The sequence below is a fragment of the Hyla sarda genome, chromosome 1 (assembly GCF_029499605.1).
Source record: "Hyla sarda isolate aHylSar1 chromosome 1, aHylSar1.hap1, whole genome shotgun sequence".
Lineage (NCBI taxonomy): Eukaryota > Metazoa > Chordata > Amphibia > Anura > Hylidae > Hyla > Hyla sarda.
Window position 1 is genome coordinate 538,587,472 of NC_079189.1, and position 15,700 is coordinate 538,603,171.

At 39.4% G+C, this 15,700-nt stretch overlaps 1 protein-coding gene across 3 annotated transcripts in view; it reads right to left on the bottom strand.

Moving 5' to 3' along the window:
* Nucleotides 1-15,700, bottom strand: part of PDE4D (phosphodiesterase 4D) — an 846,931-nt gene that overhangs the window by 615,650 nt on the left and 215,581 nt on the right. The gene's annotated exons all lie outside the window — the stretch shown is intronic.

A 15,700-nucleotide genomic window follows, 5' to 3' on the forward strand; every position in this document is an offset into this window, starting at 1 on the left:
GGACATGGTCACCAATAATACTCAGGACAGCTGTCATGTTTAAATCAGACTGTGTGCAATGACTCCTTTCCTTTCTCTAACTGCTCCCCCCCCCCCCCCCCCCATCGTGTTGTTAACTTACTTATATAATAATAACTCAAGACAACCGTTAACTTTTAAGTGGACATGGGGGTCGGCCACAGCTTAATTTAGTTAAAACACACTTAACCACAAACTCGTCCAACCTCCCATGAGGTTGCCCAACCAGGGGAAGCCTACAGCCAGCCGCTGGCCTCAGCCGATGGGCCTAAAAGCCTTCCACCTCCGCTTCTCCATGTATTTAACTTGTCTTACCGCCAGCTGTGACTAAACAGAGAAGAAAGCAAACCAACCACCAAAACAGAAAACCAGGGAAAAACAAAATAATGTATATACATTTCCTTTTTTTGTTGTTAATATATATATATATATATATATATATATATATATGTATATGTGTAAATATATGTAAAGGATATATATATATATATATATGTTGCATTATAAATTTTTACATTTTTTTATATATATAAAAAAAAGGGCAAAACAAAGGAGACAACATAAAACTACCAAAAAAGGGGCGGGAGAGCGGGGAGCTGTCTCCAATGGCCAGGTCAGTGAAAAAAGAACCTGGGGGGAGGGACCTCCCCTTATGATGAGGAGGGTGCCGACCCAGCCCCCAGAGCCCCATGTGACTCCCTACTCCTTCTATGCATCCCCTATCTGCTAGCACCAACAAGGGGGGTGGGGAGAGAACTATATTAACCCTTTATTAACCCCACTCCATGTCACACAGTCCTTTGCCCCTATCCCTAATCGGCCCAGCACCACCCATGCTCAACTAGTACTAAGGAACCCCACACCATTACACCACCACCACTCTGAGCCCACTATCTGAATGTGACAGGTGAAGTTAGGACTGCTCAGACCAGGCACTGTCCAGTTTTGGCGAGCCTAGGCGAATTGTAGCCTCAGTTTCCTGTTATAGCTGGCAGGAGCGTCACGCTCCATGTTTTTTTGCTGCTGTAGCCCATCTACTATAAGGATAGATGTAGTATGCATTCAGAGATGGTACTCAAACCACTCTGCCCATTCTCCTCTAAAACCAACAAGGCATTTACATCGATACAGCTGCTGCTGCATCAGCGGATGCTCAGTTTACACCTCAGCAAGTTGTCTTGGCCACGTCTACATACCTAAATGGACTGAGCTGCTTCCATGTGATTGGCTGATTAGCTATGTGTGTTAACAAGCAATTGAAAAGGTGAACCTAATAAAGTGGCCAGGGAGTGTACATCTCAACAACAAGTAGAATTAAAAGTAAACAGAGAATTATCTATGCCCTGAGCCTCAATGGATGAAACATATGCTGTATATACTGTACACCCGCACTTGTTACAAGACATCTCTGTTCATATTTGATTGTGGTGAAGATAAATTGGGCAGAATAAATATTCACATCCCTGGCAGGTATTCACACTATGACAAATATGTAATGACATGGAAAAGGTGGAAAGCAAACTTTAATTAGGATTCAGGAGGAAATTGACTTCGCAATAGGTTTGTTAAAGGAAATGAAACACTGGATTTTGATGTAAAACAGTGTGGGATGTTGTTAGGATATCGGAGAATATATATCATCACATAGTTTACATTTATAAAGGTTAGTGGGCTTGTGTGTTACCAGTGCAAGAGTTAGATAGATAGATATGAGATAGATAGATATGAGATAGATAGATATGAGATAGATAGATAGGAGATAGATAGATAGATATGAGATAGATAGATAGATATGAGATAGATAGATAGATATGAGATAGATAAATATGAGATAGATATGAGATAGATAGATATGAGATAGATAAATATGAGATAGATATGAGATAGATAGATATGAGATAGATAGATATGAGATAGATATGAGATAGATAGATATGAGATAGATAGATATGAGATAGATAGATAGATAGATATGAGATAGATAGATATGAGATAGATAGATATGAGATAGATAGATATGAGATAGATATGAGATAGATAGATATGAGATAGATAGATAGATATGAGATAGATAGATATGAGATAGATAGATATGAGATAGATAGATAGATAGATATGAGATAGATAAATAGATATGAGATAGATAGATAGATATGAGATAGATATTAGATAGATATGAGATAGATATGAGATAGATATGAGATAGATAGATATGAGATAGATAAATAGATATGAGATAGATAAATAGATATGATATAGATAGATATGAGATAGATAGATATGAGATAGATATGAGATAGATAGATAGATATGAGATAGATAGATAGATATGAGATAGATAGATAGATATGAGATAGATATTAGATAGATATGAGATAGATATGAGATAGATATGAGATAGATATGAGATAGATAGATATGAGATAGATAAATAGATATGAGATAGATAAATAGATATGATATAGATAGATATGAGATAGATAGATATGAGATAGATATGAGATAGATAGATATGAGATAGATAGATATGAGATAGATAAATAGATATGAGATAGATAAATATGAGATAGATATGAGATAGATAGATATGATATAGATAGATATGAGATAGATAAATAGATATGACATAGATATGTGATAGATAGATATGAGATAGATAGATATGAGATAAATAGATATGAGATAGATAGATATGAGATAGATAAATAGATATGAGATAGATATGAGATAAATAGATATGAGATAGATATGAGATAGATAGATAAATATGAGAGATAGATATGAGATAGATATATATGAGATAGATATGAGATAGATAGATATGAGATAGATAAATAGATATGAGATAGATAGATATGAGATAAATAGATATGAGATAGATATATATGAGATAGATAGATATGAGATAGATAGATATGAGATAGATAGATATGAGATAGATAGATATGAGATAGATAAATAGATATGAGATAGATATGAGATAAATAGATATGAGATAGATATGAGATAGATATATATGAGATAGATAAATATGAGATAGATAGATATGAGATAGATATATAGATATGAGAAAGATAGATATGAGATAGATAAATAGATGTGAGATAGATAGATAGATATATATGAGATAGATAGATATGAGATAGATAAATATACATAGATATGAGATAGATTAATAGATAATGAGATAGATAGAGAGATATGAGACAGATAGATAGATATGGATTGATAGATAGATATATAGATAGATATGAGATATATATGAGATAGATATGAGATAGATGAATAGATATGAGATAGATAGACAGATATGAGACAGATAGAAAGATTGATAGATATGGATGGACAGATAGATAGAGAGATATGAGAAAGATGGATAGATATGAGCTAGATAGATAGATAGGAGAGAGATGAATAGATATGATATATATAGATAATGAGATAGAGAGATAGATATCAGACAGATAGAAAGATAGATATGAAATACTATAGATATGAGATAGATAGACACCAAATGTATAGATTCAGCAGCACACCCAAAGATATCTGGTGCAAAATAGCAGAGCTTTATTGGCCCATGTTCACAGTGCAACATTTTGACGGTATCACACCGTCTTTATCACGGTATCACACAGTCTTTATCACGGTATCACACAGTCTTTATCACGGTGTGATACCATCGGAACTTTGCACGGTGAAGATGGGCCAATAAAGCTCTGCTATTTTGCACCAGATATCTTTGGGTGTGCTGCTGAATCTATACATTTGGAATCTATGTACGTGGTCTGCGACTGGGACTGCTTGTCTTTCTGCCTGCACCCCTCTCCTTAAGGATACCTTTACGGTTGTGATGCCTACCCTGTGGTTTTAGATAGATCGAGATATGAGATCGATAGATAGATAACAGATGGAAAGATAGATAGATATGAGATAGATAGATAGATATGAGATAGATAGATATATATGAGATATATAAATAGATGATAGATAGATAGATAGATATGAGATAGATAGATATGAGATAGATATGAGATAGATAGATAGATATGAGATATATAAATAGATGATAGATAGATAGATAGATATGAGATAGATAGATAGATATGAGATAGATATGAGATAGATAGATAGATATGAGATATATAAATAGATGATAGATAGATAGATAGATAGATAGATAGATAGATAGATAGATATGCGATAGATAGATAAAATCCCAAACAATAATAGCATGTGATTTTCTTTGTTTTGCTGCAGAATTACTGTTGCAGAATTTGTGGTTTATTTTTCTGCCATGTGTGAATCCAATTGTATTGTATGACACTCTGCAGTTCCCCTGTGACTGCCGTCAGGTGCCTCTGCAATGTAAAATACGCTGCGGATGCGCCCCGTGTGACCCTGCCCTAGGGGTAAATACAGGGTCTGGATACATTTCTGGAGTGTAATAATATTGCAGGTTATAGTCACTGGATTCTGGAGAAGGCTCAATGATCCAGTGGTTGATTCTGGATGATAGATTTGGAGAATTTTATTTTCTACTAAAATGAGAAACAGCGTCTTGTCTTATACCCTATGTTTCTTTGCCTTCCTCTGGATCAACACTGCAGCAGAGAACTGTGTCTTACAATGACCTCATTGGTTTGAGCAATGTTCGCAACAGCTCACCCTCGTAACCAGCGCACGGACCAGGTGTGGACTCCGCCCCAAAGGATAGAAGTTGAAGGAAAGTCGTCCAGCGCTTGACTCACGGAACAAATACTTTATTTAGATGCCATGGAGAACGAACAGGTACATTAAAACATGTGACGCGTTTCGGCCCAAGTCACTAAGCCTTAGTATGACTAAGGCTTAGTGACTTGAGCCGAAACGCGTCACATGTTTTAATGTACCTGTCCGTTCTCCATGGCATCTAAATAAAGTATTTGTTCCGTGAGTCAAGCGCTGGACGACTTTCCTTCAATGAGTTCATAAACTACAGGTCAAGTGCATTCTAGTTTTTATATTGTATCTAATAAAATAATAATAATAATATTTGATAATGTGCGGCACCATTCTTCTCAGGGTCCATGCGCCAATACTGTGTATTGAAGACAAACATGTAAACCCATTGGGGGAGATTTATCAAAACCTGTGTAAAGGAAGAGTGGTGCAGTTGCCCATAGCAACCAATCAGATCACTTCTTTCATTTTTATTGCTTTATAAAAATAAAAGATGTGATCTTATTGGTTGCTATGGGCAACTGCACCACTCTTCCTTTACACAGGTTTTGATAAATCTCCCCCATAAAGTCTATAAATACTTACACAGAAATGGTTGTCAGCCAAAAATACTGGCATAATTCACACACTGCAGGTTTTTTTTAGCTTTCTTTTTTTTCTTTTCTTTTTTTTCTTCAAAACAAGAAGTGGACATAGAAATTCGAGATGAGCGAACTTACAGTAAATGTGATTCGTCACGAACTTCTCGGCTCGGCGGTTGCTGACTTTTCCTGCATAAATTCATTCAGCTTTCCGGTGCTCCGGTGGGCTGGAAAAGGTGGATACAGTCCTAAGAAAGGGTCTCCTAGGACTGTATCCACCTTTTCCAGCCCACGGGAGCACCTGAAAGCTGAACTAATTTATGCAGGAAAAGTCATCAACTGCCGAGCCGAGAAGTTCGTGACGAATCAAATTTACTGTAAGTTCGCTCATCTCTAATAGAAATCATTCACTTTCCTTTGGTTAGTAACTAGCACGCTGCTTGTCGATGAGTAAAATATTATGTGCTACTAGGACTACATTTACACAACAGCATTATAGTCAGTAGTCAGCACTGTGTCAGTGTCATGTAACCACCAGTGACCAAAAACACTGAAGAGCTTATAGTTTTTCTCAATGTTGGTTCCACTCCTGGTTTCAAATAGTGATGTAAAATACGGCCGGATGTGACACCGGCTTTCCTGTACATCAGTGTTTCCCAACCAGTGTGCCTCCAGCTGTTGCAAAACTACAACTACCAGCATGCCCGGACAGCCAACGGCTGTCCGGGCATGCTGGTAGTTGTAGTTTTGCAACAGCTGGAGGGACACTGGTTGGGAAACATTGCTGTACATGAATGGTCATCATTACATCTGCCAGCCTGATGGTGTACTGGCCAGATCTAAGAGATCTACATGCCCAGGCTACTCATGCTTAAACCCTGACTACCATGTTGTGTACATTTTAATATGTTCATACAGAAAATAAGGAGTTAAATATTGAAATAATGTTTAGTGCATGAAAGTCAAAAAAAGGTGAACGCAAGTCTCTTCAAAGCTGCCAGATCCGCTAATGACGGCGAAGACGGAGCCCACAGACTGCGCCTCACCGCCAATTAACGTCCGATTACCAGCAATTACAATCTCCACATGATGTGGAATCAGCTTCCCGGCATCTGTCCCCGACTGCTAAGGAAAGGATGCTCAAAGAAAGACGTCCTTGTCACAGTATATATCAGACATGGGGGGAATTATAATTAAATCTAGACAAATGAACACTCTACATCTATCTATCTATATATCTCTATCTACAGTCATGGGAGTAAATGTTGGCACCCCTGTAATTTTTCAAGAAAGTGAAGTATTTCTCACAGAAAAGGATTGCAGTAACACATGTTTTGTTATACAAATGTTTATTCCCTTTGTGTGTATTGGGACTAAACCAAAAAAGGGAAGAAAAAAAAAAGCAAATTGGACATAATGTCACACCAAACTCCAAAAATGGGCTGGACAAAATTATTGGCACCCATAACTTAATATTTGGTTGCACACCCTTTGGAAAAAAATAACTGAAATCAGTCGCTTTGTATAACCATCAATAAGCTTCTTACACCTCTCAGCCGGAATGTTGGACCACTCTTCCTTTGCAAACTGCTCCAGGTCTCTCTTATTAGAAGGGCGCCTTTTCCCAACAGCAATTTTAAGATTTCTCCACAGGTGTTCAATGGAATTTAGATCTGGACTCATTGCTGAACACTTCAGAACTCTCCAGCGCTTTGTTGCCATCCATTTCTGGGTGCTTTTTGACATATGTTTGGGGTCATTTTCCTGCTGGAAAACCCAAGATCTCAGATGCAAACCCAGCCATCCTCAGATTTCATGATGCCTTGCGCACATTCAAGGCACCCTGTGCCAGAGGTAGCAAAACAACCCCAAAACATCATTGAACCTCCACCATATTTCACTGTAGGTACTGTGTTCTTTTCTTTGTAGGCCTCATTCCATTTTTGGCAAACAGTAGAATGATGTGTTTTACCAAAAAGCTCTATCTTGGTCTCATGTGTCCACAAGACATTTACCCAGAAGGATTTTAACCAAAGTTCATTTTGACAAAATGTAGTCTTGCTTTTTATTGTCTGTGTCAGCAGTGGGGTCCTCCTAGGTCTCCTGCCATAGTGTTTCATTTCATTTAAATTCCGATATATAGTTTGCACTGACACTGAAGCTCCCTGAGCCTGCAGGACAGCTTGAATATCTGGAACTTGTTTGGGGCTGCTTATCCATCATCCGGACTATGCTGTGTTGACACCTTTTATCAATTTTTCTCTTCTGTCCACGCCCAGGGAGATTAGCTACAGTGCCAGGGGTTGCAAACCTCTTGATAATGTTGTGCACTGTGGACAAAGGCAAATCTAGATCTCTGGAGATGGACTTGTAACCTTGAGATTGTTGATATGTTTCCACAATTTTGGTTCTCAAGTCCTCAGACCGTTCTCTTCTCCTCTTTCTGTTGTCCATGCTTAGTGTGGCACACAGACACACAATGCAAAGACTAAGTGAACTTCTCTCCTTTTTATCTGCTTTCAGGTGTGATTTTACTGTTACTTGCCCCAGGTGAGTTTAAAGGAGCATCACATGCTTCAAACAATCTTCTTTTTCCAATAATTTTGTCCAGCCCATTTTTGGAGTTTGGTGTGACATTATGTCCAATTTGCTTTTTTAAATCCCTTTTTTGGTTTAGTTCCAATAGACACAAATGGGAATAAACATGTGTATACCAAAACATGTGTTACTGCAATCTTTTTCTGTGAGAAATACTTCATTTTCTTGAAAAATTTCAGGGGTGCCAACATTTACAGCCATGACTGTATCTATATTTCTATCTATCTATCTATCTATCTATCTATCTATCTATCATTTATTGGTCTATCTGTATACCTCTACACATTTTGTCATCTATCTCTGCTCTCTCTATCTACAGGCCTCATGTACACAACTGTGGTGTCCCGGTACCGTGTTGCATACCGTACCTTGGTTAGCGGTCCCCAAAGTCAGAGTTCCTAGTCACTGTGGCATTCCGCTTCTTTAGTCATCCCCTAGTCACCCCTCAAATAGTTAATATATTTCTAAAATAAATGTAAATACTGTATAGAAAGAGTATACTTACCTTGCATAGCGTCGCAAGGCCTGCGGGTCATGTGACTGTGGTTTAGTCTCTATGGTAGGTAAAAGAACCTTTGGAGGTTCTGGGTCATGCGATACCCACAATGCCTTGTAAAGCTGATTGACAGATGGTCTGGACCAATCCTAAAATGGCCAGCCCCTGCCCATATAAGGGAGCTGCAGCCAATAGACGTTGTCTTTGCTCTTTCCTCTTGTTCCTGCACTGCCAAGCAAGCAGCATCTCTTTGCTCTAGGGTTGCTGACACTTAATGAGGACAGACCTCCGCAACTTACAACGACAACTACTGGGCCAAAGCCTGCCGGCCTTGACCTGAAACGAAACCGTGAGTTCTTACAACTTCCCCGCTTATGCTAGCGAGACCTGTGGACCTAAACATAACCCTAAATCCAGCGGATCTGTGCATACTAAATCCTACTAAGCTAAAAAACTTACAAAAGTCCGACCATACGTCAATCTCAGCTAAGTTGTACATAGACTTTGTTATAAAGACTGTTCCTGTATTCGCATGTTACAGAAAATCTTCAGTAAAGTTTACGCATGTTTTCAGCAAAGCTCTGGTTGTGGACAATACTTTATTCTACATCTCCCTATCGCTTTTGGGAAGGGTGGCGATAGGCCAAGCATCATAGTATTAACCCTTACCCTGGCATCATGACTGACAAGAGTTAATGATAACCGTGATATACCTCACAGCAACACCCCAACTGCCATACACCCCCTCAAGGCACCACACAACAATCACAGTATAGTGTCACCAGATCATGTTATAGTGAAAAACTATATCTCACACTTCCTGTTGTATTAGTGTACTGAGCGGCGTTCCATGCTGCCAGCGTAACGTTAAAGACTACACAGAGTGGCTACATAGGTACTCGATTGTTTACAATATTATTTAATACATGTGTTTTATGTAAATAATTTATGTTTCTATGAATTATCTATCTCTATGGTAATTTTTCAAGCCCGATTTTAATCCACTTTGCACTTCATGAGTGAGCACCTCATTACATATATGTACTGTATTTTTGCTCTTTGCACTATATATGTACACTGTTTGTTTCTGAATTGTTATGTATAATTATAATGAAATGATTGATTGCTCACTAATTATGCACTTGTGTTTGAGTATTTATACCCACTCTTCAATATGTATCACTAAGCTTGAAAATGGTCCTATAGTAGGACAGAAACGTTGCTTTGCTGTGAGCAAATAAACCCACTTTTTCTCTTTATGGAGGAGTGCTGCACAGTTGTGTTGTCTATATCTCACACTCTGGCCCAGATTTATCAAACTGTGTGAGAGAAAAAGTGGAGAGATTTTCCCACAGCGACCAATCACAGCTCAGCTAACGATCTGAGGTAAAGTGAAAGCTGAGCTGTGATTGGTCGCTGTGGGGAAATCACTCCACTTTTTCTCTCACACAGTTTGATAAATCTGGGCCAATATATCTCAGGATATGATGAGTTTATTGCTATAAATAATGTGATAATGATGTTTAATATGAGTGGATAGAAGATACGGCTCTCTGTCTAGGCCCACCTTTAAAGGGGTACTCCACTGCCCCAGTGTTCCAAATGCTTGGAGTGGGCGGTGGGAGTCGTGATGTCACACTATGCCCCCTCAATGCAAGTCTATGGGCAAATGCCACGCCCCCTCCGATAGACTTGCATTGAGGGGTGTGACTTGACGTCCCAAGGGGCGTGGCCACTGCCTGCACCCAGAGTTCTAAACGAAGGTAGGGTACTGCACAGAGATAGCGGGAGTCCCAGCTGTGGGACCCCCACGATCAGACATCTTAACCCCTATCCTTTGGATAGGGGATAAGATGTCTAGGGTGGAGTACCCCTTTAAGTTATTTCTTTTTTCCTAGTAGGTTATTTAGGTCATTTATATCATGCTAAGTAAATTGCTGTACACTTCTCCTGCAACCTTTATTTCCCCAAAGACTTCAATACCCTTTCTTAATAATGATACTTGAATGACAAATATTATAGGGCTAAACTACTATTGACTGCTTGCTTGGTATGAATTGCCTATTACTAGTGATCACCCCAATGATACCACTTTGTTTTGTGCCTGAGAAGATGTATTGGTAGAAATGGAATTGTGCAAGTTGTGAAGACACAACGAATACACTGCATGACCCTGCGACATCCGTATAGCAGCATACTGAAGGTGTGACATAATCACACATGGACTTCAATGAAAAAAAACACATTTACGAAACAGCGAGTCAATTTCAGTAATGTATTGCGTGAATGGAGACACCAGAGAAGCATCACAGTGCACTGCTAGCACCACTACCTCCAAAAGGTGGCACCAGAGAGCTGCTTTGCATTTCCTTCTTCCCAGAATTCCCTGTGGAGCATTATTTACCTATAAACACTGTGGCCCTAATTCTCTAAATGAGATTTACAAAGTAGAAACATTAGATTTACTAAAGCTGTTTACAGTAATTGTTAGACATGTAAACTTAGACTTGGCAATGTAAGTGGGCGCGAGATTTACCAAAAGTGATTCAGGCGGTCCGATAAATCTGTTGCATTCTTAGATTGTCTAGGCTCAGTTTAGACCAAATATTAGCTGTTTTTAACTTCACCAGGATTTTGGCAAATTTTTGGCGCAAGGTGTTTCATGTGGTGGCCCAGTACAGAATCTGTTATAATGTACACCTGCCCGTACTTTGTGGCGGCTTCTATTCCAGTCTCCCTCTGGGCCCACATCCCTCGTAAGGACTACAAAATCTCAGGTCATATGTAGGTTTATCGTTTGAGGCGTTTGCCACTTTAAATAATGTTATTAGTAAACCAGTTGTCAAGGGGAGGTATGCAAGGTGAACCAGGTGACTTATCTGGCCAATGGGATCTCAAAATTGCTACCAGACCTAGCTGGTAGGAGCTAGCCTAGTTCAGTTTCAGCTGAGGTACAGTGAAGTGAGGCGCTGAGGAGTCTGTGATCCAGGAGGAGGCCTGAGGCCTAGTCCTGCAACCACGCTATTACTGGAAATTAACCCTTGCACCTGTAGTGAAAGTCAAAGTTGCAAGATAGCAACTAAACCAGTGGGGAAACTATAGAAGTCAAAGCCCAGTCAAGATAGTCCAGTCCGTCAATTACTTAATTCAAGCGTGGCTGCCTCAGTCAAGTAAATTACCACTACAAGTCCCAGCAAGCAACTCCTTGGTGCTGAACTGAGCTGTGTAGACTGTAACACCTTGTCTGCCTCAGTAAAGAACCATTGTTCCGTAACCTTGCATTGGAGTGATTATTTGCCCAGTGCCTGGCCCAGGAATTATCAGCTATACCTCAGGTGGTGAGATAGGTAAACCACAACCTGGTATCACGATGTGCGCCACAATAGCGCCAAAGTTCATGAGGATTTGCGACAATAAATCTGGGCCTCTGATCCTAAGAATTTGGACACCACAAATAAAAAAGTACATTTCTATATCACTATAACAAAAAAAACAAAAAAAAAAAACAACATATTGGAAGGTGATATCAATAACATCATGTAGTATTTTACATGAAGGTAAACATAAGGCAAACTGTGCAAAACTGATCAAAGGAGGATAAATGAAATGAGAAATCTGGTACAACTCGATAGACCCATTACAACTTTCTTTTCATGTCTATGTATTTCACCAAACATCACCAAATAATTAGCACACAGTTTTGGTGATTTTGCTGTAATTTTTAAAACTTATTAACATCACGTTCTGAAGCCTTGTTGCCAGTATATGTCTGGATACTTCCAAAAACTATATTGTGACATATACCGCAATGTACCCACAGAGCAGCCATAGACTGTCTTCATACAGTGGATTTTATGGCTTATTTAAAAAATAATAATAATTAAGTAATTATTAAAAAGTGTGTATTTAAAATCGCATAAAATTTGTGTCCATTTTTGCAATGTTAATATGCTCTATAAAAGTCTATGAGAAAGTGGTGGTCTGTGAACACAGTATGTAAAAACAGACACATTTATTTTGCATCTGTAAAAATAAGTGATCAATGGAAAAAAAACAGACATGGTCGCACATCTTGCACAAAGATCCTGTGCTTCTCAGCATATATACAGGGCTCAAGTCCTGCAGGAATATGTGGGAACTGAGTTCCTGCACTTTTTACACAGCAGTAACACCATTCCCATTGGCTGGAATCCTGTGAGGCCAACCTTTGAGTGGAAATCTTGAGTGAGAACCCACACTTTTTTCCCAGGACTTGACCCCATATATATATATATATATATATATATATATATATATATATATATATAAAACTAACAGGTCATTAGTGTATATTATGACCATAATGTGCAAGCTCACTAGCCACGTCACCAGTACACAAATGCACTGACGGCTCTAACTCTCTAAACACCTGCGCCCGGACCGTCCACGTGGAGTACAATGGAAGAAAAGTAGGTAGTCCAGCGTCTACAGGTGCAAAATCGGGAACTCTTTATTTGGATCAGTAAAATCCCATCGCAGACAAGGGACAAATGAAGACGCATTTCGGATCATGCAAGATCCTTAGTCACAGCCACCTTAATAGAGCGTCCCTAACATAGAGTGGCGTGGTGACCACCGCAACACCAGTGCCCTTAGGGGAAATGGCCCAGTGGCAGGACAGCCCCAATGCTGCCCAACCTAGCTCCCAGCTCTGCGCTGCGGTACTCAACAGACACGGCAGCCACACAGAACCACGCTAGTGCGCACAGATGGCGAAACTCACTCACCATACTATCCCAGTCTGAGGCGGTGATGCAAGGCAGAGCGGGGGCTAGGTCGGGCAGCATTGGGGATGCTCTGAAACTGGGCTGTTCCCTCTATAGGCACTGGTGATCTCTGCTCACTGACACTCCATTCATTTTATAATCGGGACCCACTGCACACAGGTGGCCATGACGTAGCTGGCGGCATAATGTTCAAAACATACACGAACGGCCTATTAGATTATATATGTATACACACACACATTTAGAAGAACATGATCTTTACTTTGTGCAATATGTAGATGTGCCTTCATGTCTGTTTTTCTCTACTCATGTCGTAAAAATAAGTGACATGTCACATATTTTTATGGATGCAAAAAAAATAAAAATTTCCTTGATTTTATGAACCTCTTTTTTTATTTATATATTTATTTAATTATATATTTTTTTTTACAAAATAAGTCTGATAATGCACCGTCTGAACATAGCCACAATAAACGATTGAGAGGCCGCACAATAGAAAACTCCACGTCATGTATTCCTCTTACGTATTTAAGAATTCTCCAAGTGACTCGCCTTCTCATATTATAAAGCAACAAAGTATTTCTCCTCATCCCGTATGTAAATAAGCAAACCCATTCCTAGAGCAAATATTTACCAAACAAAGCTAAGCAAACGTCTGATGACAGAGTGTTGCCTGGATTGATGGAGGCTGGATATCCTCTTTTATTTATTTTACTTCATTTGAATTTCACGTTAGACAGGCGTTAACCCTCAGCGTGCCACTGAGATGGAGGCTTTTAAGTCAATGGCTAAAATAGCATGCAGAGAATGGAGGCAGATCATGCAGAATAGTCTCATCCTTTATGCTATACAGCAGTGTTTCCAAAAAAGTGTGCCTCCAGCTGTTGCAAAACTACAACTCACAGCATGCCCGGCACAGCCGGGCATGCTGGGAGTTGTAGTCTTGCAACAGCTGGAGGCACACTGGTTGGGAAACACTGCTATAGAGTGATGAGAACCTATGCTTGACACCAGTCCTCCGGTAATCTACATTGTCACAAAGCAAGGATTTGCCCAATTGTCACGGAAAGGGGGACACAAACACTAGGCTCTCCTGTCCAGGGTGTCAAAACATCATAATATGGGGAGGGGGGGGGGGGGACTTTTTTACTCCTTCTATGGATCCCTGTCTCTTCCTAACAAAATCTTCTTCATATGTGTTTTAGCAGGGCCGGCCTTTGAATGGGTCCCGCCAGCTGTTTTCAGTAGCTAAGGGCATCCGCTAATAACAGCGATTGCCGCAGCTGGCTATTAACCCTTTAGATCCCTGTTGTCAAAGCTGACAGGGGCGTGTACAGGGAGCTTTAATCTATCCCTGGTGGTCTAGTGGGGTGGATCGCATCCGCCATCCCCCCCCAACCCACCTGCAGCGACCACTGTGGAGGTAGCTGGAGGGCTCACCTCTCCTTCCTGCCCGTCCACAGCTCTGCATTTGATAGAGCCTGGCTGCATCAGGCTCTACCAAATGATCGCAGAGCACACAGACTAGTGAAGTTCTATTGAACTTCATTGATTTGTATGAGGAATCTACTGATTTTTCTACAGAAATTTTTTTTTTATAAAAGGTTTAAAAAACAAACATTAACCCCTTCCACATAAAAAATTCAAATCACCCCCCCCCCCTTTCCATATAAAAAACATGTAAACAAAATAAAAATAAACATATTAAAGAGATTTATCAAGGAAAAGTTGCTGAGTTGCCCATAGCAACCAGTTAGATGGCTTCTTTAATTTTTGAAAAGGCCTCTGAAAAATGAAAAACGCAATCTGATTGGTTGCTATGGGCAACTGGTCAACTTTTCCTCTGGAAAGGTCTTGATAAATCTCCCCCATTAGGTATCGTCACATGTGTAATTTTCCAAACTATTAAAATATAACATTATTAATCCCGTAAAGTAAATGGTGTAAAAGTAAACCTATGTTCTAGCACACTATTTTCTGTGTTGTCGTTTTTGAGGTTTTTTTTTTTCAGTTATAACGGGTAAAAAAAAAATGCTATGATTTTTAATGAACTAGACTAGACTTAATGAGCTATAACTAGATTATGCTACACTTAAAATAATAATAATAACAACAAATAAAATTAATTTATGGACACTTTGATTTCGGCTGTCCGGCAATGCTTGGAGTTGTATATTTGTAACAGCTAGAGGCACTCTGGTTAGGAAACACTGGTCTATGGATTGCAGAATTGTAGACAACTGGCAGCCCATTTCTGACCATTGCCAAGATTCCACGATGCTCTGACATCCCTGACGTAATGTGTTAATGCCATAGTATTTACAGACGGAAACCAGGTAGGAAACTGCATGAAGGACTCTCAAGAATGATCATTTGTGTACCCAGTTCCTATGTAGACTGATGTGTCTGCATGGTTACAAATGATTTAGTTTTACCATTCCATGGGGGAGATTTATCAAAGGATTTAGAACGTTGTTAAATTGTCGCACAGAAAGACGCAGTCTAAATATGTGCAACTTTTT